The sequence below is a fragment of the Triturus cristatus genome, chromosome 6, assembly GCF_964204655.1.
Source record: "Triturus cristatus chromosome 6, aTriCri1.1, whole genome shotgun sequence".
Lineage (NCBI taxonomy): Eukaryota > Metazoa > Chordata > Amphibia > Caudata > Salamandridae > Triturus > Triturus cristatus.
In genome coordinates this window covers 1,081,721,849-1,081,749,770 of record NC_140589.1, presented here as the reverse complement: position 1 = coordinate 1,081,749,770, position 27,922 = coordinate 1,081,721,849, and the positions used below count along the sequence as shown (strand labels likewise).

At 49.3% G+C, this 27,922-nt stretch overlaps 1 protein-coding gene across 1 annotated transcript in view; it reads left to right on the top strand.

Moving 5' to 3' along the window:
• Positions 1 to 27,922, top strand: part of NUP133 (nucleoporin 133) — a 1,584,091-nt gene that overhangs the window by 113,171 nt on the left and 1,442,998 nt on the right. The gene's annotated exons all lie outside the window — the stretch shown is intronic.

Below are 27,922 nucleotides of genomic sequence, written 5' to 3'. Positions count from 1 at the left end.
CGGTGTTGAGACGTTCCCCATTCCACGGGAGCTACCGGTATGGATCCTGACACCGATCGCACAATTGACTGTCCATATATCCTTTCAGGCATGGAGGGACAGGGGCTGCAACATACTGGGGGACCTGTACCCTAAAGAGCAGTTAATCACCTTCGAGGACTCACAGACTGAGTTTAGGATGGGGCTGGGACATTTCTTGCACCACACGGGCTTGGCTGCACCCAGGCTGGCAGGCATTTTGTTGTCCCTGCTGACTAGCAGATCAGGCAGGCACTTGATCTCCCTGCTCTATAAAGCCATGAGGGCAGACGCGGTGGGCTCCCAGTCACAGGCATGTACAGCCTGGGACGCAGACCTGGAATCACCTCTAAAGGGTGGAGATTGGGCTCACATTTGTGAGCTCACGCAATCAATTTCATGCAATGCCTGCTTTAAGCTAGTGCATTACAATTTTTAGCACCGCACGTATCTTACCCCCAAACCTCCCTTTTGCATATCACCTGCTCACACGGACAACTACCCTCGTTGCGGAACACCAGGTGCAGGTTTCCTCCACTCGGCCTGGGGCTGCTGAGTAGTGTGGGACTTTTGGAGCAAGGTGGTTGGTGAACTAGCGCAAGTTACTTCCCTGCGGGTGGCGGCAAACCCTCAGTGCTACTTGCTGGGAAACATCAAAAGGTCCAGGAATTGCAAGATGACTTATACATTTTTACAGTTGGCATTGGTGCTCGCCAGGCGGAGGGTGGCCATCACTTGGATGGGCCAGCATATCCCAAATAAGGCTCACTGGCACAAGGATGTGGCGAAATGGTCCCTAGTCGAGAAACACCGCATGAGGCTCAGCATGCGCGATGTCAAGGTGGGGGAGGATCTCCTTGTGTGGCAGGGTTTGTGTGACAAGCTTTTGGATCCAGATTCTACGGAAACGGTTGGGCACTAATGGTTCCGCTCGGTCCGTTACAGCGGTACGGGCCCCATGAGGGGAGTGTGGATGTATGGTTTGTGTTGTGATTTGCGCTTTTTGGACAAAGAGATGAGTAACTACCTTGCACCCTTTCACACTTGTTATGTTATTTCACATGTGATTACTCGTCATGACATAGTGGGCTATCTCACGCCCCACCCGATGTGTACTGCATGTGTAATTCTCATCACCGCTATGTTATGTTGTATAAAACTGATGAATAAAGGTTTTTAAAAAAACATTTATGGCATCGCCAGCGAGTTTGATCATGACTTAGTTTCACCTTTGAGAGTCTTGAGGGGCTTCAATTCCAGTACCAGGTCTGTAGTGTTTTAAAATAATTACATTTAAGTCTGGCTTCTCTGACCTCGCTTTCATACTATTCCAACAATTTGTTGCTGGCAAAGGTATGGGTTTTGGTCTAGCGATGTGGAGAATAAATATCTTACAATAATTTGTGAAGACCAGAAATTAAATCTCTGTGTTGGCCCCATTTCTATATGTATGACAATCCTGGAGAGGTAGGCAGAGTGATCGCACCTTGGCTCAGTCTTAAACGGGGAATTGTCTGTATTTCCAGTGCTGGTTGTAATATTACCAGTGAGTGCCGTTTAGGTCTTGGAGTGCCCTTGTTAGGCCCTATGGTATTATGTGCTTCAAGTCAAGTATACCTTAGTTTATCCAGGGTGCCCAACTGATTGTATGACTGTCGATCATCGAATCCTTGTTTATGACTAATCCCCGATATCTCATTAACTTTCGTGGTGTGCTTGTGAATCCGATCATTGGGTTATCTGTTAGGAAGTTTGAAGAGCCTTCGTTACCTAATCCAAGGGTTGTTACATGACCTAGCCCTGAACTTGCAATTTGGACCCACAAGGAGTGGATCGTGAATAGGTGTCAAAATATACTAATTGTGACAATTTGTGAGCCAAGAAGTTGGATTCCATATGACTAAGCTGAATGGCACAGATTGTTTTTCTGCATGTACTTTGTGAGCCTTATGGCGAGGTCTCATCGATCACCTACAAAGATGTCCTCTTCACTGCAGACAAGTAATTTTCTCAGTATCAAGAAGAGGAGCATGCCAAAAAGATAATTAAACTGAGTGGCTGCTGACATTTTCATTTTTTGGATGTATCCCCATAAAGAGAAGTGTAGGTGGAATCCTCCTCTAAAATCATTTGTAATATTAGTCATTAGGGGTGTTAAGTTATCGATTGCCATATGACCTTTATTTATGAATACGACCAGGTGTTTGAGCTGTTCAGCAACCCATCTATAATCCTTTATTTCTATTATTGCCCTAGATGTGATCGTACTGGAGTAAACAAAAAAGTGATGGGTGGGATGCTTGAAATATTCACTTGGGACCGCATCCCAGTCCATCTTTCTTTTTTTGCCCACCTTGCCACTTCAGTTTGGACCCAGTTCAGACTCCAAAATTGACCATAACCAAGGACAATGAAACACAAACCCATGCACGCCCCAATTTTTGAACTACTGAAATGGTTTGAGTAAGTAGCCAGAAAATGGTCTGCCGGACCAAAATCTAAACACTTAAGCAAACCTCCCCCAGCCAGAGACAAGTCCTGATCACTGTTAGAAACCTTGTAGACCTTCCAAAATCCCACTCCATTGTATCCACAGCACAACCACATTAATTCAACAGGGACGCCACTCTGCAAAGACTACCCCCATAGTGAGTACTAAGGTAGAACTCCTGCTGCTAATATTTATTGATAACCTATCTAAAGCAATATCATCAAGACCCAGGAACGATACCCTACAATGGGTGAAAGGTGTGAAAAGTCTCCAGAGACAGAATTCCTTTCCTAGTCTGTCATGCTGGACAGCATTCTGGCACTCTTGATACAACGGTTGACTTGGCTGACGCCTAGCAGCCGTTTCACATTATCCCTGGAACCAAAGTGGTACACCCTGCATGTGAGACTGATCATTCCTCGCGGAGTGTGCCCATTTGGCGGATAGACTTTATCACAGCTCTGGGTTTACTGGGGGGCAGGGGTAATGATCCTGATGGGCAATTACCTACCTGACCATGAAGTTAGGCCCCGTCCCTTGAGGCCGACAACACTACTCGCTACATTATATCAATCAGTCAGTCTTGTATAGTGTGGCTTGTCACTCTGGGGAGGGTCTCCGAGCATTGATGGGCTGTGCGAGCCTTGATCGAAGAGCCAGGTCTTGAGCTGCTTTCTGAAGTCCTTCAGAGAAGGAGTTGGGCGAAGGTGGTGGGTGAAGTCGTTTCAGGACCTGGCGATGAGGTAGGAGAAGGAGCGACCTCCACAGCGGCAGTTGCGGAGGATGTGGGCCAAGGCGAGGGTGGTGGATTGGAGATTCGGTTGGTGGAACGTTAGGCAGTCGTTGTTGTAGGAGGATCCAGACTTGTGGAGGGCTTCGTAAGCACAAGTGAGGAGCTTGAAGAGACCTCTTTCCTGGATGGGCAGCCACTGGAGATCTCTGAGGTAGGGGTTGATGCTGGTTCTTCTGGGAAGGTCGAGGATGAGTTTTCCTGTCGAGTTCTGAATGGTCTGGGGGCGGTTCAGGATTTGTTTGTGGTTCCGGCATAGAGGGTGTTACCATAGTCTAGTCGGCTGGTGATGAAGGCCTGGGTAACTGTCTTCCTGGAAGAGACTGGGATCCATCGGAAGATCTTGTGGAGCATTTATTGGGTGAAGGAGACTGCATTGATCTGCTGCTTTATGGTCCGGTGGATGTCCAGGATGATTCTGAGGTTGCGTGCTTTGCTGGTGGGGGTGGGTGAGGGACTGCGTGCGGCGGGCCACAATGTGTCTTCCCATGGGGATGACTTATTTCTGAAGATGATGGCCTCTGTCTTATCCGAGTTTAGTTTAAGGCAGTTGGTCTTCATCCAGGTAGCGATTTTGGTCATGGTGTGTTGGAAGTTGGCCTTTACAGAGTCTGCTTCTTATGTGAGGGATAGGACGAGCTGGGTGTCGTCTGCATAGGAGATGATGTTGAGTATGTGGTTGCGGGCCATGCCCGCCAGAGGTCTCATGTAGGTGTTGAAGAGAGTGGGGCTGAGGGAGGATCCTTGGGGTACGCCGCATAAGATGTCTTTGGGTGCAGAGGAGAAGGGTGGTAAGTAGATCCTCTGGGTTCTGCCGGAGAAGAAGGAAGAGATCCAGTCGAGTGCGTTGCACTCAATGCTGATGTGGTGGAGTCTGTTGATAAAGAGTGTGGTGGGAGTCAGTGTTGAAGGCTGCTGATAGGTTGAGGAGGATGAGGGCTGCTGTTTCGCCTTGGTTGAGAAGGCATCTGATGTCATCAGTTGCTGCGATCAGGGCGGTCTCGGTGCTGTCATTTTGTCGGTAGCAGGATTGGGAAGGGTCAAGCATGTTGTTGGTTTCGAGGTAGTCTGTGAGCTGGTGGTTGATGGCTTTTTCCAAGACTGGTGGAGAAGGGGAGGAGCAAGATTAGGTGGTAGTTTTTGAGTTTGTTGGGTTTGGCAGAGGATTTCTTCTGGAGGAGCTTGATCTCTACATGCTTCCAGACGTTTGCTACGGTAGCTGTGGTGATGAAAGTGTTGAGGAGTCTGGTGAGGGGGTGTGCAATGACTTCACTTCCTAGTTTGTAGATGTGGTGCAGGCAGGGGTCAGTTGGCGATCTGGTGTATACTAAGTTCATAATAGAGATGGTGTTTCCAGTGGAGAGCTGATTCCAGTCAGTGTTCCTGCGGTGATGGGAGGGGCAGGCTGGGGTACTGAAGTGGTTGAGGCCGGGGTACTGAAGTGGTTGAGGCCGGTGGGATGGGGGTCGAAGTTGCAGTAGAGGTCAGCGATTTTGCGGTAAAAGTAGCCTGCCAGGTCGTTGCAGAGGGGTGGATCATGTTCTCAGTGGCGGAGGGGCAGGAGAATTCTCTGACTATGCTGAACAATTCCTTGTTGCGGTTGGCGCATGCCTTAATGCGAGTGTTGAGGGGTTCTTTCTTGATCTCTCTGAGACAGTTGTGGAGGACGGATCTGTAGGAGTGGAGGATGGTGGGGGTCTTGTTGGATCAGCAGTGCCTCTCTAATTTCTTGCAGTGTTGCTTGAGGGTCAGTAGCTCTGGAGTGAACCAGCTGACCTGTTTAGTGGGTCAGTGGTTGATGGTGTTCCTCAGGGGGGGCCATGGTGTCGGCAGCCGAGGAAATCCAGCTGAAGAAGTTCTGGACGCTGTGCTCGAAGAAGTTCAAAGGGGAAGGTCTTGTTATTTTTAGGGCTGTATTCCAGAGGGTTCCTTGGCTGCCCCAGTTGTGGCGAGGGTGGGTCGAGAGTCTTGTTGGAGGATCTTGTGGAGCGTCGAAAGTGAAGTGGATGATGCTGTGGTCTCTCTAGGTCAATTCGGTGGTGTGAGAGAATTTTGCTTTGTTGAAGGTGGAGAAGATGGGGTCCAGGGTATTACCCGCTCTGTGCGTGGGGGTGGTGACCATTTGAGATAGGCCAATGATACTCATGTTTTCGAGAAGTGTGGTGGAGTTGGAGTCGTCAGGGTCTTCTAGGTGGAAGTTCAAGTCGCCTAGGAAGATGTAGTGGTCTGAGTCGATGGCTAGGGGGGCTATGAAGTTGGGGATAGAGTTGTAGAATCTGGGGCGGGGGCTGGGAGGTCAGTAGGTGAGGGTTTCTCTGATGGTGGTGTTGGCGTGGAGTCTGTTCTGAAAGTTGAGATGTTCCATGATGGTTGTCATGTCCTCGGCGGAGATGGTGCAGTTGAGGAAGTCCTTGTGGATGAAGGCAATACCTCCTCTGAGTCTGCCTGGATGGTTGCAGTGGACCATCTTCTATCCGGTGGGATTTGCGGTGGCGATGTCAGGTGCTGAGTTCTGCTATGAACACGACGTTGGGGGAAAGGGTGGTTATGGTGTCCCAGATTTCCATGGCGTGCTTGCAGAGTGATCTGACGTTGAGTAGTGTGCAGTGAAGCTGAGACATGTGGGGCTGGGTGTTTGCTGGGTGGTGGCAGTGGGGTACTCACGTCGCAGGAGAAGTGGCAGCAGGGAAACTGTCCTCTAGTGGATCGTGGTGAGGTGATGTGGTAGTTGGTGGTGGGGGATTTGTGTCCGAGGTTGCAGATCTCGTTGGAGGAGTATCGGAGGCGGTCTGTAGGTCCGGGGGTCCTGGCGCTGGGCACGGTCCAGGCCTGGATGGGCACAGACTGACTTGCCTTTGGCTCACCAGCTGTGCGGCCACACTGCAGCCTCCATTAAGTAGCGTTGATAGGTGGGCGGTCCAGTACAGGCGGCGGGAGGGCAGGCAGGAACAAGGAACCGGAACGAGCCGGTTGGCCACAAAGACGGAGTGCAGCCGACCGGAGGGGGGAGGAGTAAAGGGGTAGTGCAGCGCAGAGGGAAAACACAGAGAAACCAATATACATTTCCCAAAATGGAGAAACAAAATAAAATTAACCTTAATAAAATAGGAAAAAAGAAAGAAGAAAATAGAGAAAAGATATAGGCACAACCACAGAGGAGGAATCGCCTAGGTCAAAGCAGCAGGAGGCTCGAACCTCCGTGCTGCAAAGCAGGAGATCCGAGAGTGGTTCCTCGGTCACTGCAGTGGCGGGGAGTGGCGACCTCTACCAGGGAAGGTGAAGGGCTAATAGGATTGTTATCCCATTAACAACAGCTACTGACATATCTTTGTTAAAAATGGGGTCTCTAGATGGCAAGGGCTTGCACCTTTGTCCAAATAGGGACCCTTCTTCCTAGTCAGGATAAGGGAGTTACACTCCTAAAATAACCCCTGCTCACCCCCTTGGTAGCTTGGCACGAGCAGTCAGGCTTATCTTGGAAGCAGTTTGTAAATCATTTGCATATAACCAACAGTAATACAGTGTAAGGACTACAAAAGGACACCACACAAGTTTAGAAAAATATCCAATATTTTTATATACTTTAAGAGCAGACCAAAAACGATAAAAATCCACAATACAGTACTTAAAAATCTACAGTTATCAAAACACACTTGAAAAACAGTTCCTGGATGTAGATAGCTCCATCCGAGGCTATCACGGCGTCAGTACCTTTTTGAAATGCAGGGCGTCGGAGACCTCTCGTTGGGTTTCTGAAAAAAACGCGTCTGTAGGCGTTGGTTCCGGAGGTCGGTGCAGGAGTCGTCGGGGCCTTCAAAGTCACATGCGTTGTAGGTTGATCTCCTCTCTGTTGGTGTCAGGAGTGCTGGCGTCAGCAGGTGTCATGTGCAGCGGTGCGACATCTGGTGCCCTCCGGTCACGGTTGCGAGCAGCGGCTCGGTGGCGGGGTCGGATGGCGTGGTCCCAGGGTAGCGGTGCGAGATGAAGTTGGTGCTAGTCACGGTGCTGGCAGGTCACAGTTAAAGCAGTGGCGGTGTCGTTGCGGAAGCGCTGTCGTCGGCTGACGAACTGGAGTTGATGGCACCGGCGTCGAGAGGCCAAGGCTGCGGTGCGGGTTGAGGGCGGTGCGCCATGTAACCTTACGAGTGGTGCCCTCGAACCACGGTGCAAGCAGCGGCATCTATTTCGGCGTGGAGCACCGTCGGCCGGGATACCAAGGCGTTATCGTGAAGCGAGGCGGTGCGGAGTGCGGTGCCCACAGGTCGCGGTGCGAGCAGCGGCTCGGTGGCGGCGTCAGCATGCGTCGTCGGTGAGTCCAGGGTCGTGGTGCGGGGTTGCGGCGGTGCCCTCTGCTGTGCCTTCAGGACACGGAGTCGGCAGTGGCGTCATAGACATATTCTGGTTGTTTGTTTTCTTTTGCAGCACAAAACGCACAGTCCCAAGTGCTGAGGGCAGCAGAGCTTGAAGTCTTTGCTGTTCCTGAGACGACTTGAACATGGGGCAAGCTCTACCTCAAGCCCTTGGAGAAACTCCCAAAAGTAGATTGCAGAAAGTTCAGTCCTGTCCTTTCACTGCCCAAGACAGAAGCAGCCACTGCAGGCCAACACAGCAAAGCACACAGCAAAGTGGTAGTTCCTCCTCATAGCTTCTCCAGTTCTTCTTCTTGGCAGTCTTCTTCATCGAAAAGAGTTCTAAAGTTAAGGGGTCTGGGCCCCAATATTTATATCCCAAACTCCTTTGATCTCTTAGGCAGAGTGTGTCTGTGCCTGGCCAGAGGCAGTTCTACCTTCTCTGGTGTGATTTCCTGGCAGGAGGTGGAGACGGCATTGTCAGAGGCAGACCAGGCCCTTTGAGGTGCAAGGAAATCTCCAACCCTTACCCCCATCGCAGCCCAGGTCTATTCAGCCCTCTCCTGACCCATTGAGACTATCTGGAGTCACTCCTGCTCCCTAGCCTGTCATCCAAAACCCAGACAGGCAATCCACATTCCAGCAGAGGCATACGGGATGACTGAGCAAGAAAATACCTACTTTCTAAAAGTGGTATTTTCAAACGCAGAATGTAAAAATCAACTTCATTAAAAGATGCATCTTTAGATTCTGAGTTCAAGCATACTAAATGTAATTTTCCTACCTAATTCCCCAGGCCAGTTACGTTTATAAGATGCTATAAAAAAACTTCCCATTCTGTCCTGTGGGGAACACGTAACCTTGCAATAGTGAAAAACAAACTTGGCTGTAGTTAGCTACCAGGACATGCTACACACACCAGGGCATGTCCTACCTTTCACATACACTGCATCTTGCCCGCAGGGTTACCTTGGGCCTTCCTTAGGGGTGCCTGATGTAAGAAAAGGGAAGGTTAGGGTCTGGCGAGTGTGGGCACTGGCCAAGTCGACATGGCAGTTAACAAACTGTGCGCAGAATCTGCATTGGCTGGTCTGAGTTACCTTTTTAGGGCTACTCACGTCAGTGGCACAATCAGTGGTGCAGGCCCACGAGTAGCATTTGATTCACCGGCCCTGGCACACTCAGTGCCCTTTACTAGGAAATAGCGAGCAAATCAAATATCCAATCATGGAAACACCAATCCATAACACCATTTACCACAGGAGCACTTGCACTTTATCAGTGATCAACAGTCCGAAAAGTGCGCAGAAACGCTACGCCAGCAAAAACCGAGTCAAAGCCGGGAGGTCAGAAAGCAAAAACTGAGGGGGAAACACACCAAAAGATTCCAAGTCTAACACGTTCCCTCCAGCTGAAAGTAGGGAGAACTGGGTGGAAGGACCGTTTGACCCGGGCGTCACCGCTATATGCGTCTGAGAGGTTGGGCTCCCTGTGGACGTCGAAGGGCTTCGAGAAGTGGGACACGATCGGAATCAGCACGGTGGGAGATCTCTGGACGAGGGGGGGATTCAAAACTTTTGAGACGCTGCAGGCGGAGTTTCAGCTGCAGGGCAGTGAGTACTTTCGGTACCTACAAGTCCGCCATGCGCTGGGCTCCGTCTTCCCGGATGTCGCATCCATTCCGGAGTCTTCCCCCCTGGAGGACAGAGTGCTAGATGGCCATGTCCCGGACAGCACGATCTCCCTCATATACAAAAAACTGATCAACGATAGATCGTGCCTGCTGACTAGCCTCCGCGAGGCTTGGGTTGCCGACGGGCTGGAGCTGGACGACGAGGATTGGATTTCCGCGGTGGCCTCTCCGAAAGAGGTGGCCATCCCAGCTCGCCTTCGTTTCGTCCAGCTCAAGATCCTTCACCGGGTTTACGTGACGGGGCCAAGGCTTCTACGTATGGGTTTTGCTGGTGACGGAATGTGTAAGCGTGGCTGTGGTGCGTTGGCGACCTTCATGCATATACTGTGGGAGTGTCCGAAAGTGGAGCGATTCTGGCGTGGTGTGCATGAGGTTCTGCGAGTGGTTACGCGTGTCGCGCTGCTGCCTGAAGCGAGGAGATGCTTGCTGAATGTATGGGAACCAAATGACTATTCGGTCCAGCAGACGCGGTGGGTGACTCTGGGATACATGATAGCCAAGCGTGACATAGCCCAATTGTGGGGATCCCAGAGGCCCCCTGCGGTGTCGGCCTGGAAAGAGCATATGGATTGGTGTATGTTTCATGAAAAGGTGGTGTATGTGGCGAGGGGTAAGCCTGGGGCGTGGGTGAAACTCTGGGGCCCCTGGAACGCCTACCGCGGGGGTATTTGTGAGCCGCCGCTGCTACCGGCTGCCTCGCCTGCTCCATCTCCCTAGACGGCCCCCCTCCCTCGGCCGCGGGCGCGCGGTCCCCCAGTCCCTGCTCTACTCCCATTCCCCTCTTCAGAATTTTGCTGCTGGTTTGGATCCCCCACTTATGGAGCACGTGTTGTCATTTGGTATTGCGGGTTGCCTTGCGGGTGTGGTTGTTTGGTGTTGTTTTGCCTTAAGAAAATGGAACCGTACTGTGGACATGGAGCTGTGTGGCCTACACCATTGACTACTCCTGTTTTACTACTCTGTACTGTTGAGATACTTTTATTGTATGTATGCACTATGCTTTTCACACTCTAGCGGCCGGCCGGGTGGTTGTAGGCCCATACCTGTAACTTTTACAAACTGCAATAAACGGTTTCAAAAAAAAAAAAAAAAAAAAAGAAAGTAGGGAGAACTACCCACCCTCCTGGGAGTTCTCGTCACTAAGGCGGATAACCTGGACAGACCATCTGCATTGGCGTGTTCTGTGCCAGGACGGTATTCGAACGTAAAGTCCATTCTCTGTAGGGAGATGGACCACCTCAGCAGTTTTGGATTCTCACCCCTCATTTGCATCAACCATCTGAGGGGCCTGGGGCCTGTGGTCTGTCTGATCCCGGAAGTGAGTCTTCAGAACCCAGACATCAGCGAAAGCTTCCCTTTCTATGGCACTCTACCTCTGTTCTCTGGGGAGTAGTCTCCGGCTAAGGAAGACTGCAGGCTGGTCTAGGCCCTCTTCATTAAGTTGTGAGAGTACCGCTCACACTCCATTCTCTGAACTGTCTGTCCGCATGACAAATTCCTTGGAGAAGTCTGGTTCCTTGAGCACTGGTGCCGTGCACATGGCAGCCTTCAGGGCATCAAAAGCCTTCTGGCAGGACTCAGTCCAGATCAGCTTCTGTGGCTGCTTACTGGAATTCAGCTCTGTTAAGGGGGCAACAATGGTGCCATACCCCTTAACAAACCTCCTGTAGTACCCGGTGAGTCCTAAGAAAGCCCTCACCTCCGTCTGGGTCTTGGGGGGCTCCCAAGCCAGAATGGTGTCAATCTTGGGTTGTAGGGGTGCCACCTGGCCGCTTCCTACCTGGTGTCCTAAGTACACCACCGAACCCTGCCCGATCTGGCACTTACTGGCCTTGATCGTGAGGCCTGCCCTCTGCAGCGCCTTCAACACTTCACCGAGGTGCTGCAAGTGTTCTTCCCAGTTGGAACTGAACACTGCAATGTCATCCAGGTAGGCGGCGCTGAAATCCTCCAGCCCAGCCAACACCTGGTAGACCAACCTCTGAAAGGTGGTGGGGGCATTCTTCAACCCAAAGGGCATCACCCGGAACTGGTAATGTCCTTCTGGGGTTGAAAATGCTGACCTCTCCTTGGCCCCATCGGTTAAAACAATCTGCCAGTACCCAGACATTAAATCAAACGTGCTGAGGAACTTAGCAGCTCCCAACCGATGCAATGTCATCCAGGTAGGCGGCGCTGAAATCCTCCAGCCCAGCCAACACCTGGTAGACCAACCTCTGAAAGGTGGTGGGGGCATTCTTCAACCCAAAGGGCATCACCCGGAACTGGTAATGTCCTTCTGGGGTTGAAAATGCTGACCTCTCCTTGGCCCCATCGGTTAAAACAATCTGCCAGTACCCAGACATTAAATCAAACGTGCTGAGGAACTTAGCAGCTCCCAACCGATCAATGAGCTCATCGGCTCTGGGGATGGGGTGCGCGTCCGTCCGGGTGATGGTATTGAGCCCACGGTAGTCCACACAAAACCGCATTTCTGGATTGGCACTGGGTGCAGCAGCCTTTGGGACCAAGACCACTGGGCTGGCCCAAGGACTGTTGGAAGGCTCGACCACCCCTAACGCCAACATATTGGAGACCTCTTTAATTCTGGCCTCGACTCAATCAGTTAACCTGTAAATCTTGTACTTCACAAGCGGACTGTCACCGGTGTCCACGTCCTGGGTACACCAGTGAGTAACACCTGGGGTCAGGGAGAACAGTGGGGCAAACTGTCCCAACAACCGGTGACAGTCGCTCTGCGGTCAGTGTAAGGGAAAGGATCAAACCTTCCACTGACCCATCACCTTCCTTGGTAGACAGGAGGTCAGCGCGAGGCTCACTCTCCTCTTCCACCCCATCATGTGTCGCCAAGAGCATACTCACTTCGGACCCCTCGAAGTGGGACTTGAGGCAGTTTACATGGAGGGCCCTCAAAGGGTTCCTTGGAGCTCGCAAGTCCACCTGGTAGGTGACATCACTTTTGCGCTCCACCACCTCAAACGGCCCAGTCCACTTGTCCTGCAAGGCACAAGGTTCCACTGGGGCCATGACCCATACTTTTTGCCCAGGTTGAAATTCGATCAGAGTGGCATTCTATATCTAAAGCAATGGGGTAACCCAGTATCCCTCAGAACCTGGCCATGTATGATGCATATAATAATCGATTCTGTTGGGTCAAACAATTTCTTTGTGGTTTTCAATACACAATGCAAATTACTCAATTGAAATACAACGTGCACTTGAACACAATGGAGAAAAAACAAATTAAGTTCATTAGAAAAGGTATTTTACTTCATATTTGCAAAATGTGAAAGAAAGACAAAAATTATCAAGACATAAAGGCTGTTCAATAACTTAATTAAACGGCGCATGTGAACGTGATTATAGTGACCTGGTGAGTGACGTGATAAGGTGACAAGAATTGTGTATTATAAAAGAAGGTGAACAATTACTGTAAAATTAATTCAGAGTAAACCAGAAAGAAATTGTTTGACCCGACAGAACCGATTGTTATATGTATCAGAGTGGCATTCTAGCCATACCACTTATTCATTTCTTCCTGGCTTGCTTGTAGGTTCTCCTGAGCGAGTTTCCTGAAGTAGGCAGTTTGGTTCCTGAAGGCCAGCATGTAACTAAACACATCCTGAGGAGTTTTCCTGGGAGCTGCCTCCCAGCCTTCCTTCACCAAACTCAGAGGTCCTCTCACAGGGTAACCATACAGAAGCTCAAAGGGACTGAACCCAAGAGACTTCTGTGGTACCTCCCTGTATGCAAAGAGAAGGCACAGCAAGAGGATGTCCCACTTACGCCTCATGGGTTCTGTTAGACCCTTAATCATGCCTTTCAAGGTCTGGTTGAACCTCTCTACCAGACCTTTACCTTGTGGGTGGTATAGGGTGGTGAACTTGTAGGTTACACCACACTCCTTCCACAGGGATGTCATATACTTGGATATGAAATTGGTCCAGCTGTCAGAAACCACCTCTATGGGGAACCCCACTCGGGAAAAGATCCCCATTAACGCCCGGAGCACCACTGGCGCTGTCGTTGTCCTGAGAGGGATTGCCTCCTGGTACCGGGTGGCATGGTCCACCAAGACCAGGATGTACCTGTTGCCCATGGCTGTCTTTGTATCCAGTGGCCCCACAATGTCCATCCCTACCCTTTCAAAGGGTGTCCCAACAAATGGAAAAGGTTGCAGAGGAGCTTTGACCTTCCTCCCACTCTTTTTTTTTTTTTTAATATTTTTATTAAATTTTTCCATCAGCGCAGTGAAACCAACAACCGAAAAAAATAAAGGACTCAATCCTCAATGTACATATCAGGAGAAATCCGTACTTCCCGCGCTTCCACCCTAATGCCCCAACCCTCCACCCTCTCTACCCCCACCCCCCTGTCAGAACCTTCCTCCCACTCTTACCACTTGCCTGGCAAGTTTGGCAGGACCTGCAATGTCCATCTGACTGCCTTCGTATTTGGGGCCAGAAGAAGTGGGTTACAAGCCTCTCAAAGGTCTTGTCCTGCCCCAAATTTCCTGCCAAAGGCTCGTCATGAGCCAGACCCAGTAGGAAGGTCCTGAAACGCTAGGGTACCACCAGCACACGGGCTGACCCAGGCTCAGCGACCTTAGGCTCACTATACAGGAGATCATTCTCCCAGTAGATCCGATGTGATCCGGACTGATCACCAGCTGATTGGTCTTCAGCCTGCCTGCCGCAGACCCTCTAGAGAAGGGTACTCTTTCTGCTCCTTGCAGAATTCCTCCCTGGTGGGACCCCCTTCTTGCTGCCAATGGGTCAGCTCAAAGATGTCTCCCTCAAGGTCCGCCGCCTCCCGGTCCGTGGGAACTTCAGGGGCCGGTTCCCCCGCCCCTTGCCCTTTCTCTTGGCAGGGACTTGGGCCACTGTTTCAGCCTCCAAGTCCCCTTGATCACCCTTTCTGGCCGCCATTGGCCGAGTGGGGACACATGTCCACTCTGGCAACCCAAGCATCTCCAAGTGAGACCTGAGCTCAACATCCCTCCACAAGGACTGCTCCAGGTCGTTACCTAGGAGACAATTTACAGGCATGGAAGGGCTCACAACAACCCTCAAGGGACCTGTGATCCCCCCCCCCCCCCCCCACCTCGAAGGGAACCTGCGCCACCAGACACTGGTGCTCGGAATTTTCCACCGAAATTACTTGGTGGAATGCCCCTGGGACTACCTGCTTCTCAGAAACCAGGTGACACCGGACTAAGGTCACACTGGCTCCTGTATCTCTGAGAGCCTCTACCCTTTTCCCATTGATGGTCACCCAGGTGCTGTATTTCTTTGTGTTAGGGGGCACCGGGTTTCCTGGGACCATCTTACTGTCCCCTAGTGAGATGAGTGTCATTTCTGCGGGGTCCCCACACTCCTGTGGGTACTCCTCCCCAAGTGCTACACTAGCCAACACCTTGGACGGCCCACCGGTGGGTAGCTGAGCCCCCTTTGAGCACCTGTGATCCCCCTTCATGTGATCCGCCTGGTCACATGCAAAACACTTGCGGGGGCTGGTCTCAGCAGGCTTTCCTGATGAGACCCCTTGTTTCTTATCTCCAGGGGGGTGGGAACCTTTACCCTGGGTGTTAGTTTGAGGCCCTTTAGAGAACTCCTGTGCTTTACCCTGCCCCCCCCCCCCATTTTTCTGGTGGAGACCCTGTCCACCTTTGGCTTAGTCTCCCTAAGACGCCTTCTTGTGGACCCTGGTACTCACCCAGCGGTCTGCCTCCATAGCAAGCTTCCTGGAGTCAGTCAGCTTACTATCAACTAGATGCTCGCGCAGATTTGCAAAACATAGACTAGACGAGTGCTCCCATGCAATCACATTGTAGAGCCCCTAAAAATCTGTCACATTACTGCCCTTCACCCAGAGACCGGAAAAACACATCCACACATTCCAACCAAGTGTTGGCATCAGACTTCTTACTGGACCTGAACTGATCCCTGTACTTTTCAGGAGTCAGACCATACTTAGTGAGAAGGGCGTCCTTCATGTCTGGATAGCTGCTGTGATACCCCTTACCCAAAGCTATTAAAGTATCGCTGGCTTCTTCTGGGAAGAGAGGCCACAATCCTGCTCCCCAATTCTCCTCCGGGACCCAATTCATGTGGATTGCTGCCTCGTACCCCTGAAACCACCTTTGTATGTTATGTCGCTTCTTGAATTCCTTGCCTACATTTTTAGGGATGTGCACAATTCTGTCTGCCTGGCTTGACTGGTTGCTGCCACCATCTGAGCTGACTCTACTCCTCTGATCCAGCGCCTTTTATCCTGATCTCGTGATCTAACATCATCCTTTTCTCTTCCATGGCTAACTTAAGCTTCTCCAGTTCTACTGCAACTCTCCTTGCTTCCCGCCTGTCCTCCAGTTCTTCTGGGGACAGGCCACTGCTGCCTGGCCTGTAGGGTTCCCCCCCTCCGAAAAGCACATCCACCGTAGGAATAGGCTCCTCCGCCTCTCTACTGAGATCACCAGACTGGCTGCTACTCAGGCCCTCAGCGCCTTTTGTAGCTGGTCCTTCCTAGTGAGGCCTCTGACTTGGACTTTTTGGCTCTTGCAAATTGATTTCAATTCCCTAACGTTGTAGGATTCCAACCTATCCTCCTCAAAGGCAATTTCTAGGGATGCAACAGATGATGCTCTTGATTCTGGCATGATGAAGTAGCAAGTTCAAACTGGCAAGATCAAAAATAGGCCAAACAGAACCAGTATGTGGCACGTAATGGTCTGCGATATGGTAGTAGTGCACACCAATCACTCAAGTCAAGTCAAGTGCAAACGCAAGTCCTATACTCACCGCTGACAACCAATGTTAGAAATAGGGGTCTCTAGTTGGCAAGGGCTTGCACCCTTCTTCCTAGTCAGTACAAGGGAGTTACACTCTTAAAATAACCCCTGCTCACCCCCTTGGTAGCTTGGCACGAGCAGACAGGCTTATCTTAGAGGCAGTGTGTAAAGCATTTGCACATAACCAACAGTAATACAGTGAAAACACTACAGAAGGACACCACACCAGTTAAAAAAAAGTATCCAATATTTTTCTATATCAAAAACAAGACCAAAATTTGAGTTCAACATACAGTACCTAAAAAATTATACTTTGCAAGATATCCTTTTGTAATTGCAAAAATATCAAAAACGCACTTCTTCCGAGTCGGTAGCTCCATCTGGGACTACCATGTACTGAAAACAACAGAATCCAGCAGTTTCGTCTGACCGTGCTGGTCGGAGGTATCGGCAGACTCGCACACAGTACCTTTTTCGCTGCGGCCGACACTTTGGTGCGAGCCGGTCGTAGCAACTGTCGCGGTTGCGATGTGAAGTGGTGCAGCATGCGGTGGCCTCAGGGCGCCTTGCAGGCAGTGGCTTGGTGATGGTCATCCAGCAGCATCGGTGAGACCAGATCTATGATGCGGAGTGAGGCGGTGCTCGTTGTGGTGCTGGCAGATCACGGTGCAAGCGGCAGAACCGGTTAGCGGGAGCTGGCGTTGGTTACAGTGTAAGCACTACAAAAGGACAACACACCAGTTTAGAAAAATATCCAATATTTTTATATACTTTAAGACCAGACCAATTATGATAAAATCTCCACAATACAGTGCTTAAAAATCTACAGTTATCAAAATACACTTGAAGAACATTTCCTGATTGTCGATAGCTCCGTCTGGGGGCTATCCCGGCGTCGTGAGCAAACCAATCTAAACAGTTATGGCTGACTGCGGTGTTGCGGCCCAGCTACGGTGTCGGGAAGATCCGCAAACAGTAACTTTTAGAAATGCAGGGCATCGCCGACCTCTCGTTGAGTTTCTGAAATCACGATGTCCGCAGGCGTCGGTTCCAGAAGTCGGTGCCGGAGTCGTCGGGGCCCTTGAAGTCACATGTTTTGCAGGTCTATCTCCTCTCTGTTGGAGTCAGGAGCGCTGGCGTCATGTGCTGCGGTGCGCGTCCTCAGGTCGCGGTGCGAGCAGCTGCTTGTTGGCGGCGTCCGATGGCGTCGTCGGTGAGACCAGGATCGCAGTGCGAGATGAAGGCGGTGCTCGTCCCGGTGCTGGCAGTTCACGGTGCAAGCAGCGTCGTCTCTGTTGCGGAAGCGCTGTCGTCGGTTCTCGAACTGGAGTCGATGGCGCTGGTGTCGGTAGGCCAAGGCTGCGGTGTGGGTTGAGGGCGGTGCGTCGTGTAATCTTACGAGCGGTGCCCTTGAACCACGGTGCAAGCAGCGGCATCTATTTCTGCGTGGAGTGTCGTCTGGGATACCAAGGCGTTGTCGTGAAGCGAGGTGGTGCAGAGTGGGTGCCCACAGGTCGCTGTGCGAGCAGCGGCTTGGTGTCTGCGTCAATAGGCGTTGTCGTTGAGACCAGGGTGGTGGTGCGGCATTGCGGCAGTGCCCTCTGCGGTGGCTTCAGGACACGGAGTTGGCAGTGGCGTCTTAGACGTCGTCTGGTTGTTTGTGTTCTGTTGCAGCACAAAACACATAGTCCCCAGTGCTGAGGGCAGAAGAGCTTGAAGTCTTTGCTGTTCCTGAGATTTCTTGAACAGGGGGCAAGCTCTACCTCAAGCCCTTGGAGAAACTCACAAAGTAGATTGCAGAAAGTCCAGTCCTTTCACTGCCCAAGACAGAAGCAGCCACTGCCGGCCAACACAGCAAAGTGGTAGTTCCTCCACAGCTTCTCCAGTTCTGCTTCTTGGCAGTCTTCTTGATCCAAAAGAGTTCTAAAGTTCAGGGGTCTGGGCCCCAATATTTATATCCCAAAATCCTTTGAACTCTTAGGTAGAGAGTGTCTGTGCCTGGCCAGAACCAGTTCTGCCTTCTGTGGTTTGATTTCCTGGCAGGCGGTGGAGACGGCATTGTCAGAGGCTGAAATCGTGGTGCTTTTGTTTGCAGACGATACACCGTTAGTACCCACAACGAATATGACTTGTTACAACGTGAGTCATCACAATGCGTGCCATTACAACGTGTTGTTACCATGCAAAGCCATTACTACGCAAGTCATTACGTCGACTTGCAGTAGATGGCATGCTGACATTAGAAATGTGTAATTTACTATTCCAACTCCAGCCTATGTAACAGTAGGGAAGGTGTTGGAATAGTAAACTATACTATTTCTAATGTTAGCACACCATCTACTGCAAGTTGATTTAATGACTTGCGTAGTAATGGCATTGCGTGGTAACGCGGTCGTTGTTACGCGTTGCCCTTTACAAAATGATCATGCTGCCCAAGTTCCTATATATACTGCAGAACACATTGGACGATGTGCCAGAGGAATCTTTTAAAGCAGTTGAAAGGATGATCTGCTCGTGTGGGACGGAGGCCCGGCGAATAGCACTAGGAACACTGTATAGGAACCACTACGAGGGCTGGTTGGCATTGCCCGACCTCAATCATTATCACAGGGTGGAACTGCTCCTGATGGTAAACGATTGGACGTTTGCTCCCCGACAGGAGCCATACAGACACTTACTGGCTCAATATGGATCTATACTGAAGTTATACGACCAAAGAAAAAAGACCTGTTGTCTATCCCTGACCGACCAGGTGGTCAACATGTGGAAAGTTACCATGGAGAAAATGGGCTGAGGGCGGGGGCGACTGACATTGGAGACCCCGTTGTGGGAGGCTACTGACTTCAGGGAGCTGGAGTGTAGGGAACAATGGGACATAGTTGGAATATCAAAATTGGGAGACATTTGGGGTGCGCAGGGCTTTCTCTTTTTTTCATGGAATTGCAGCCGCCCAGATCTAAATATGTAGTAGGTACAGCATGCTCACGGGGGGCAGGGGCTTTTGAGGGGGTGGGGGATGCAAGAATATGTTACATAGGTGGCGAACAAAGCTCCACTAGAATTTAGACTCCTAGGGACATCCCTGCATAAACATGCTATCTCCCGAACTCCCAGTCAAGGTCACAGGCTCTTGGGGGAATGAAGGGTGTAGTGTTTTATAGGCAGCTCGTAGGCAGTAATACAATAAATCATCCAGCGGTGCAGGCCGAGACTTCACTGTCAGTGAAGGTGCCATCTCAATACAGATCGCCAATTTTGGTGAGGCCTGCCCTGGTCAACTGTCTTTGAGTCTGGCCCTCCAGGTTAGGGGGAAGCTTTGGATTGCACTCCAGTTGCAGTTTAGCGCCATGGAGGCAGTCTAGCTGCGCTTGCCGGTGAAGCCAATCCCACGCTTCAGTGGGGCACAGCCCCAGGTCCAGAGTGCCTCTAGGGTGTCTCGGTGGCGTGTATATCGCCATGACCTGGGGCACGGGATGTGTTATCTGCCTCAACTGCAGTGAGCGGCTGGAACATTGTGGGATGCACCCAATATTGTGCAGCTGCGCTTGTGTGCAATAATAGTATAACTCAATGTCAGGGGCATTCAGGCCACCCTGGTCAAACAGGAGCATCAGCATGTCCCTAGCCAGCGTAGGCTGCCTGCCCGTCCAGGTCCGTTGGGTTTGCAGTGACTAGAGACTGGCAAAGAAAGATCTGGTGAGAGGGATCAGAATATTAATGAACAGGTAGATGAATAGATAGACTAATATGGGCAGTACCACCGTCTTGGCAATCGCTATCCTTTCTGCCATCGACAGCAGCAGCCTGACCCACATGGAGACTTTGTTTCCTTCTCCAGCCACTCGACTGTGGAGCCATAGTTCTCTTGCCTCACCTGGTCCATGTCTGCACTAATCCATATGCCCAGGTACCGAACAGAGGCCCCAACCCACTCAAGTGTAAACTCTGTCAAAAAGCGTTCAGTTTCCTCCATCGGGGGAAGAAGACCGTCTTGGACCAGTTTACATTTACCCCAGTGAGTCGGCCAAACTGTAGAAATTCGCTTGGCATGGGCTGGAGGTTTGCAGCCGGGTGTCCAAGGTAGTGAGTCATGTCATCTGTGTACATGGATATTATCAGTCAGCGCGCTGTAAAGGCCAGTCCCTTTCGGCATGGTGCTGCTGCAGATGAGCCACGAACTGCTCCATCACAATGGCAAAGAGGATAGGGAAGAGTGGGAGCCATGCCTCATGCCTCTATTGATGGCTACCAGAATGGACACTGTGCCACTGATACAGAGACTGGCCATGGGGAGTGCATAAAGGAGCCTGATCCACTGGAGAAAAGATCGGCTAATGCCCAGTATTTGGAGCAATACAAATAGAAAGTGCCACTCCTGGGAGCCAAGCGCCGTATTAGCGTCCAGGAACACAACCGCTGCAGGAAGTTGCAGGTTCAGCTCACTTAGTAGTGCAAAAAGAGTGTAGAGATTGTGTGCAGTTGAGCGTCCTCCCACAAAGCACGACTGGGTGAATTGGACACTGTCCGGCCATAGAGGCAAGAGTTTAGAGATGAGGTATTTGGCAAGTATTTTGTTTTCCAGGCCTATACGAATTGTAGCAATTTGGTTGCTTGTATTGTTTAAATACAAGTGATGATTAGTGCTTCTCTCAGCAATGTTGGTAGTCTGTCCTTGCTTTATGGCTCTTCGCACATTGCTAGTAGGTGCGGGACTAGTGACTCTGCATACTCTTTATGGAACTTGGAAGTCTCAGTCCATCTAAGCTGGGGGCCTAGTGCGTTACTCCATCAATGTCTTTGTAATGTCACACTTGGTCTGTGAAGTCGTCCCCTCATCTGTCACCAGCTTCATGAGGTAGGAGCTGCTCTATTTTTTTTATGTATCAGGGCTACCAGTGTCTTGCCAGCCCTGTCCCCCTCGCTATATTGTCTGGCAGTGACTTCCTTGTACAGGAATCCGATCTCCCGCTCAGCACTCTCCTGATATTACAATAGTTTCTTGTGAGACTGCGCCAGTATGTGCTGATTGCCCGTCTTGCAGAATGGGAAGTCTAAGTCTCGGCGCTCTCACTCCAGGGTGGCCAACTGCGCTCGAAGATAACAGAGTATTCCAGACTGTTTGGCTATGCAAAATCCTCTAATATAATCCTTAAAGGCCTTCAAGGGCATCCCGTGGATTTCTACTGTGCTGGTGTTAGTTTCCAAGTATTCCAGCACGGCAGCCTCTGTGAAGTCCCGGGTGCCTGCGTCCCCTCGAGACAGTTGCAGCACCACAGGGGTATGGTCGGGCAACATTTGTGGCAAATACTCAAAGGTTATTGAGCGTGGGGCTACATCTCTCGTGACCAGCCAATAGTCTCTATGCGACCAGGCTCCGCAGGCCTCCGTGATGCACGTACTCTCACTTCACTGGGGATGCCTGGCCCGCCAGTCAATGATTATGTGTTCATCAAACATGTAGTTCAAGTGAGCTGCTGCGCGGGATTGAGGTCTGCAGTCAGATGGCGATTTGGATAGGCGGGGGTCTAGTCCAACATTGAAGTCACTGCCCCAGAGGACTGTGTTGTGATCGTAGGTGGTAATTGTATGCCAGACATCTAAGAATAGCTCGAGGGGTCAGATATGCAGGCTATGGCGACTGTTGTGCCGGCGAGCATCCTATGCAGAATTACTTACCTCCCCGATCTGTCGCATAAGGAATTCAGGGACTGTCGCTGCAACTCCTATCTGATAAGCTCCGCAACCCCCCACGCATAAGCAGAGTATGCCATCACAGGCTCCTCTCCAAGCCAGCCAGAGAGCAACCTATTCCTCGAGGCCTCTGTCAAATGCAGCTCCTGTAAAAGTGCTATGTCTACTTTGTGGCAGCGGAGGTGTGCAAAAGCTAGTCTTGCGGGGGTTGATTAGACCCCTTACATCCCATGAGGGTGATGTCTGTTATGGAGGGGGAAGGGTCTAATGGGCCTGAGCAGTGTAATTTATAAGCGTACGCATGTGCATCCCATAGCAAATGTAGTGCTTAGTATTCTGGAGCAGTGATGTACAGATTGCAGTGTACTCCTTTGCAGTTGTGAAGAAGCCGAATTAGAACATTTAGTTTACCTCTTCCCACCTCAACCACCCCAACTCGTTGAAGAACAGTCCCTTTTCCAGTAAAGCAACAAAACACCCACATAGGAAAAATCCGCTGAGCGGTGCATCAAGTCAGGTGAACACGCCATCTCAGTTACTTTAGGGGAGAGGAGTTGGCCCAACGGCTAGGGCGCTCGACCTCGAACCTGGGGAACTGGGTTCGAGTCCCGGTAATGACACTGAACATCCTGTGATTCTGGGCAAATCGCTTAATCTCCCTGTGCCTAACAAAAAATGAATGTGTCCTCATGTAACGTAACTGGTGCTATGTAAAGCGCTCTGATACCTGATTGGATTCGGGTCAAGTTCGCGCTATATAAAACTCTGCAAAAAAACCCAAAAAAACAGTTGCTTGTTAGGATGCTATTTTCACGCCCTTTGGGACTCCGCTATAAAGTTTTGCTTGTATCTGGGGAAATGGAATAGCCACACATCAAGTTATGATTCTTCCATTACACTATCCAGTACTGCTCTTCACATGTGTTTTGTCTGTAGAACCATTACTAGCGAGAAAGGGATCTATAGCTAAGTTCCAGTCCCCTCTGATAAGGACTTGTGTGGCCACATTAGAGGACCTGTTAAGACACATATGGAAAAACGCACATCTTGAATAGGTTTGAGGCATAAAAGAACCCACAATCTGCATTTTATCCATGGTGGTCAGTTCAAAAAGACATATCTTCCTTCTTGGATGTGTGTTTTTAGCACACTAGAAGCTAGCGATTCCTTATCCGGATTGCTATTTTGCATTTTGTTGAGCTGTTAAAAGAAGGTCTTAGATCGTCATGTAAGGGATTTTTCTGTATCTATATGTCACTTTGGTTGTCTGACCGTCTGTGAAAGATGCATCTTTTGTAGGAGAGCAATATCTGCGGCTTTAGAGGCAAGCTAGGTCAGGATCTTTTTTCGTTTTATAAAATGAACTTTTATAGAAGTGACTGAGGTGTGTTGCAGTTTTGAGAATGAGTCATGTAGGCTGGAAGTCTGAAAGCAGAGTGGGTGTGGTAGGATAATATGGAAACACATGTTATGTTTAGGATCATTATCAAAGAAGTTTATCTGTTGTACGGAGTCAGTTGTCCCTCTCCTGGCAGGTGGTCAAAGTAAAAAGGCGGTCGTTGGTCGAAAATGTAGTTATCTTCTAGTTTGGGTGAAGTCACCTACAAAGGCTGGGAAGCATTGCTGTAAAAAGAACTCTCACAGGAGAACATGTGGGACTTGGTTCAAGGTCTGTTGGGCCAATACAGGACAGTTATGAAATAAGTTTGATCAGTATAGGGGAAAATAAGCCAGTTGTGAGCATTGGTTTAACTATCATTTAATTACAAATGAGGTACTTGGTATTGTGGGTGTTAAGTGGCACAAAATTAGGTGTAAGTGTCTCATGTTTTTATGGTTGAGGTCCCTAAGGGTTTGGAGAATGCATTGTGGACTGAACTTTTTACAGAAGCGAATAGTCCAAGCCAATTCTATGTCTTCAGTTGAGTCACAAATTCTCTCCGTGATGGACAATCTGTTAGTTGTGTATCCCTATTTTAGAGGGGTCCTAGATGTATCTCTTTCCCTTATAAGAGTGCCAACAACCCAATTTAAGCTTCCTCCACATTGACTGTGGTTTGACGTCCTGCGTACCTGCAGGACTATCTATTTTCATGGTGCTTATTCTGACAGGATGTAGAGAGTTCCAGATCTATGGATTCTGGGCTCTCCAGGAAAAGAGACATTTAGTATGCAGTATTGCAGGCTGTTGACGTGCAAGCAAGTCCCCAATGTTGCCTCCATTTTCTGGGAGTCCATAAAATCTCACATTGTCATGTCTCATGTCTGTGATTTACTTGTGGAGTTGCCAGATATCTTGTCCCCAATCCAGTATTTTATCTAAGTGACCTTCCATGTCATCTATTCTTTGTCCACTGTATCGGGTCTTTGTTGAAACACCACAATGTTTGTTCAATTTGACTTGATTTCCAGCCACATTTCCATCATTCTGCTGCTCTGAGAGAGGCACCTACTGTAGTTATTTCGTTTAGGGTACCTAAATAATTTCCAATGTTTGCCCCAAGGTGTGAGGCTGTAAAGCTTTCACTCCTGAGATTGCCTGTGAGATCAGTTGTTGTCTGGAGGTGTTTATTGGACATTTGGAAGTTGGTGCACTGATGCCTCCAGTCCTTTGACAGTGTATGAATTTTTTTATGGAGGGAAGACTACCCAAAGCTAATTTCTTTCGGGGGAACTGGGGTTGGTGCAAACAATGAGCTGTATATTTCTTTGTGCTATATATACAATGTGGAAGAGTCCAGTACATTTCTGTAATATGTTGGCAATATGAACCTTCTCCTATGTTGATAGGTCAAGTTACCTTTTTTGACTGATTTGTATATGGCAAACTCAACCCGAAGGCATTGGAGGGATTTACATGGTGCATAAGGATACACTCATTTTTTTGTGAGCACGTGGAGATAGTTATTTGCCCAGAATCACAGGATGTTGAGCCAAGACTCTTTTTTTTTTTTTTTTTTTTTTTTCTTCTTCTGTTCCAAAGACAGCAGGTTTGGCCTTTATTCCAAATCCTCTCCCCATTGTGTATAGTCTCAGAATTGAGTATATAGGAGCCAACTTCTAGGAGTGAGTAAAACATGTGAAGATTTGTTCTGATAGTACTGTGTCTTCGTACAATCTTACATCATCCTTAGAAAGTGGTTGGACCTCTGCCTTTTTCATTATTGTCTCAACGCCTGTGCAGCAGGTTTAACTTTCAGTTTGTGTACAAATGTTAGGTTAAGTATGGCTCCCTTACAAGTAAAGTATCAAGGTTTAACGTAATTGCCAAGCCTCTCCCATTTTTAGGCATTTTATAAAGTCAGGTTTTTCTAAGAGGATACCTGCTAACACTGCATTGACTCATCAGTTTGTTGGGGGAAAATGCAAGGCTTTTTAGTCTCGAGAAACCTGGCATTGCTGTATTGTCTCTTGATTGCTCCTTCCCCTACGGTATGTCAGGAAATGTTTACCCCATTATGCTGTACCACGTTAGTCTTCCTGCTTCAGAAAATGTGCTGGTGCCATTGTGCTCTGCTCCAAGTAGCTGTTTCTTCAGGGGAGGCATCACTTGTGCTTTGCCGGGAGTTCTCCAGAGCACAACTGTTGACTCTACTGAAGTCTCTGCAAGGACTCACAGTTCCTGTAGCCCACCATGTAGCTCTGAGTGATAGGCCCACAATGACCCCTACTCACAAGAGACCTGTTTGTTGAAGGCCTCTTGCAGAGACATTACAGATACAGTGTTGAGTGGGAATGGGGCAGGGCGATTTCCTTGTTCCAAGTGAGCAGTGTAAATCCTTTCTTTGGGTGGGTAATGGCCTGGTCAATTTGGGCCCAGCAGTTTCCACCTGTTAAAGACCGTTTCACTGGTTATGGCTCGAAATAAGTAAATAGTGAGCTTGGCAGCAGCTGATATCACTGAGCTTTTCAAAAAGGCAAACCTCTTCCTCACGTCAACACTTTTAGCTACATAACAATTATTCTCAAATTCAGTTAATGGCAAGTGCCAATAGAGGGTCAGGGTCTGACGGATTCAGAAACCTCTGTGAAATGTTAGGAGTACAATTTTATTTTATTCATTCTCTTTAAAATAATCTGTTTAGGCATAGAAAAATACTTATGCCATCTCAGTTGGGAAGCAATATCACTGATGAAAATTGCAGGCCATCAATAACTGCAAAAACTTCTTTGACCGGTTTGATGCCACACAAATGTGATTTAAATAGGCCGTCTTTATACACAGATGTGTTCGTTATAGTGACACAATACTCTTTTATGAATTATTTTGCTCATTTTAGTTCTCCTAGTGGCCACAAATAGCCACTTACCTCACCATATTATCATAGTTAAAGAATCTGATGTGTATTGGAGGACATTGCACACAAAATATAATGGGGTTTAGGATTGGACAAGTGATTAGGCAGATGTTTTGGGGGCCACGGCGAGGTAAGCAGCATGATGTGGGTCAGGCCGTTTCCTTTCTTACACATGATGCCCTTAACACTCTTTGGTACCTAGGCAAGCGAGCTTCTGAATTCCTGAGCAAAGGTGGCGATGCAAGACCCCCATATCTTCTCAAATTGAGCTATTTGATATTGGATATTTATTAATTTATAAAGAGCCCGAAATCACCCCCAAAGGGGTATCCCCGTGCTATGGAGGAGCTGCAGTAGGCCAGGAGGAGAGACCAAGTTAAAACAGTGCAGTTTTGAGGAGCCTTCTGAACTGAAGGTGATCAGGGCATTGCCGAAGATAGATAGGAAGTTGATTCTAATAGAAGGGGGCTAGTTGAAAGAAAGCTTTCCCACCAAAGCGTGATTTTTTAGAACACAGTACAAGGAGTAGAGATTTAGCTCCTGAGCTTAGGGACCTTGGTGGCAGGTATTGATTGAATTTTCCTCCAAGATAGCTGGGACCTTTGCCGTTCAGGGTCTTGTGCACAATACACCATATCTTAAATTTGATCTGTTTGTGTACCGGGAGCCAATGAAGTTGTTGTAGGAGAGGGAGAGAGGCAGTTCTGAGAGGGGCATTTGAGACGAGGCGGGCCGCGGTGTTTTGGACTACTTGTAGTCTGCTCAGCGAAGACTCCTTTGCTGAGATCAGAAGGGCATTACAGTAGTCCAGGTGGCTCCGCACTAGTGCCTGGATGAGTGTTTTCTGAGTGGTCAGAGGTAGGAAGGAGAATACCGTCCGTAGACGGCTTAGTACATGGAAGCAAGAGCCTACAGTGGTTGCAACGTACGCCTTCATTGTCAATTTCTGGTCCAAGCGTATGCCAAGGTTCTTGACCACAGACTTGGGAGCCGGTGTGGCGCCTAGATCCCCTGACAACCAACTTGGGGACCACAGCAGTGGTGCATCTCCAAACAGCATAATCTTGGTTTTCCCCGCATTGAGCTGGAGGAAATTATTCATCATCCAGCTAGCGATAGCAATCCTGCCTTTTGAGAAGGTAGACTAGGAGTTGGGAGTGTGTTTGTCAAATGAAAGTAGAAGCGGAGTGTCATCAGCCCAGTTTCCTAAGTAATCCTTCTAATGGGGCAACATAAATGTTGAATAAAGTGGGACTGAGACAGGAGCCCTGAGGTACTCCCTTAGTCAGTCCTGTGGTCTTAGAATGGGAGGGACCTAGGTTAATAGTCTGAGTTCAGAGAGAAAGAAAGCTTGACATCCACTGAAAGGCTTGTCCTTGAATTCCAATTTCTTTAAGTCTCCTGAGCAGAATCTGGTGAGAGACTGTGTCGAAGGGCTACTCTACCTTCAACATTGCCTCTTTGCTGGGACTGCTGGTTGTGGTGGTGCAGGATCTGTGGAATATGTTAGACCATTCCTTGTTAGTGAGGGTGCATTTCAGTGCCATTTCATTTGTGCTGAGGACTTCCCTGGGTGAGTTGCAGCCCTAAGAAATTTGTAGATCTCAGATAATGTGTTTATTATCCTGCTTTGAAATTACTCATAATTCAAAGGGGGTGAATAGATGGCCAGTGCTGTGGAAATGTGAATTTTAATGAGCACACCGGTGCAGGGGTCACCCTTCTCTATCCACGGGTCCTTAGACCAACAAATTAGAGATTGGCAGTGAAGCTGGAATTCAAATAAGTTTATTAATCACTCA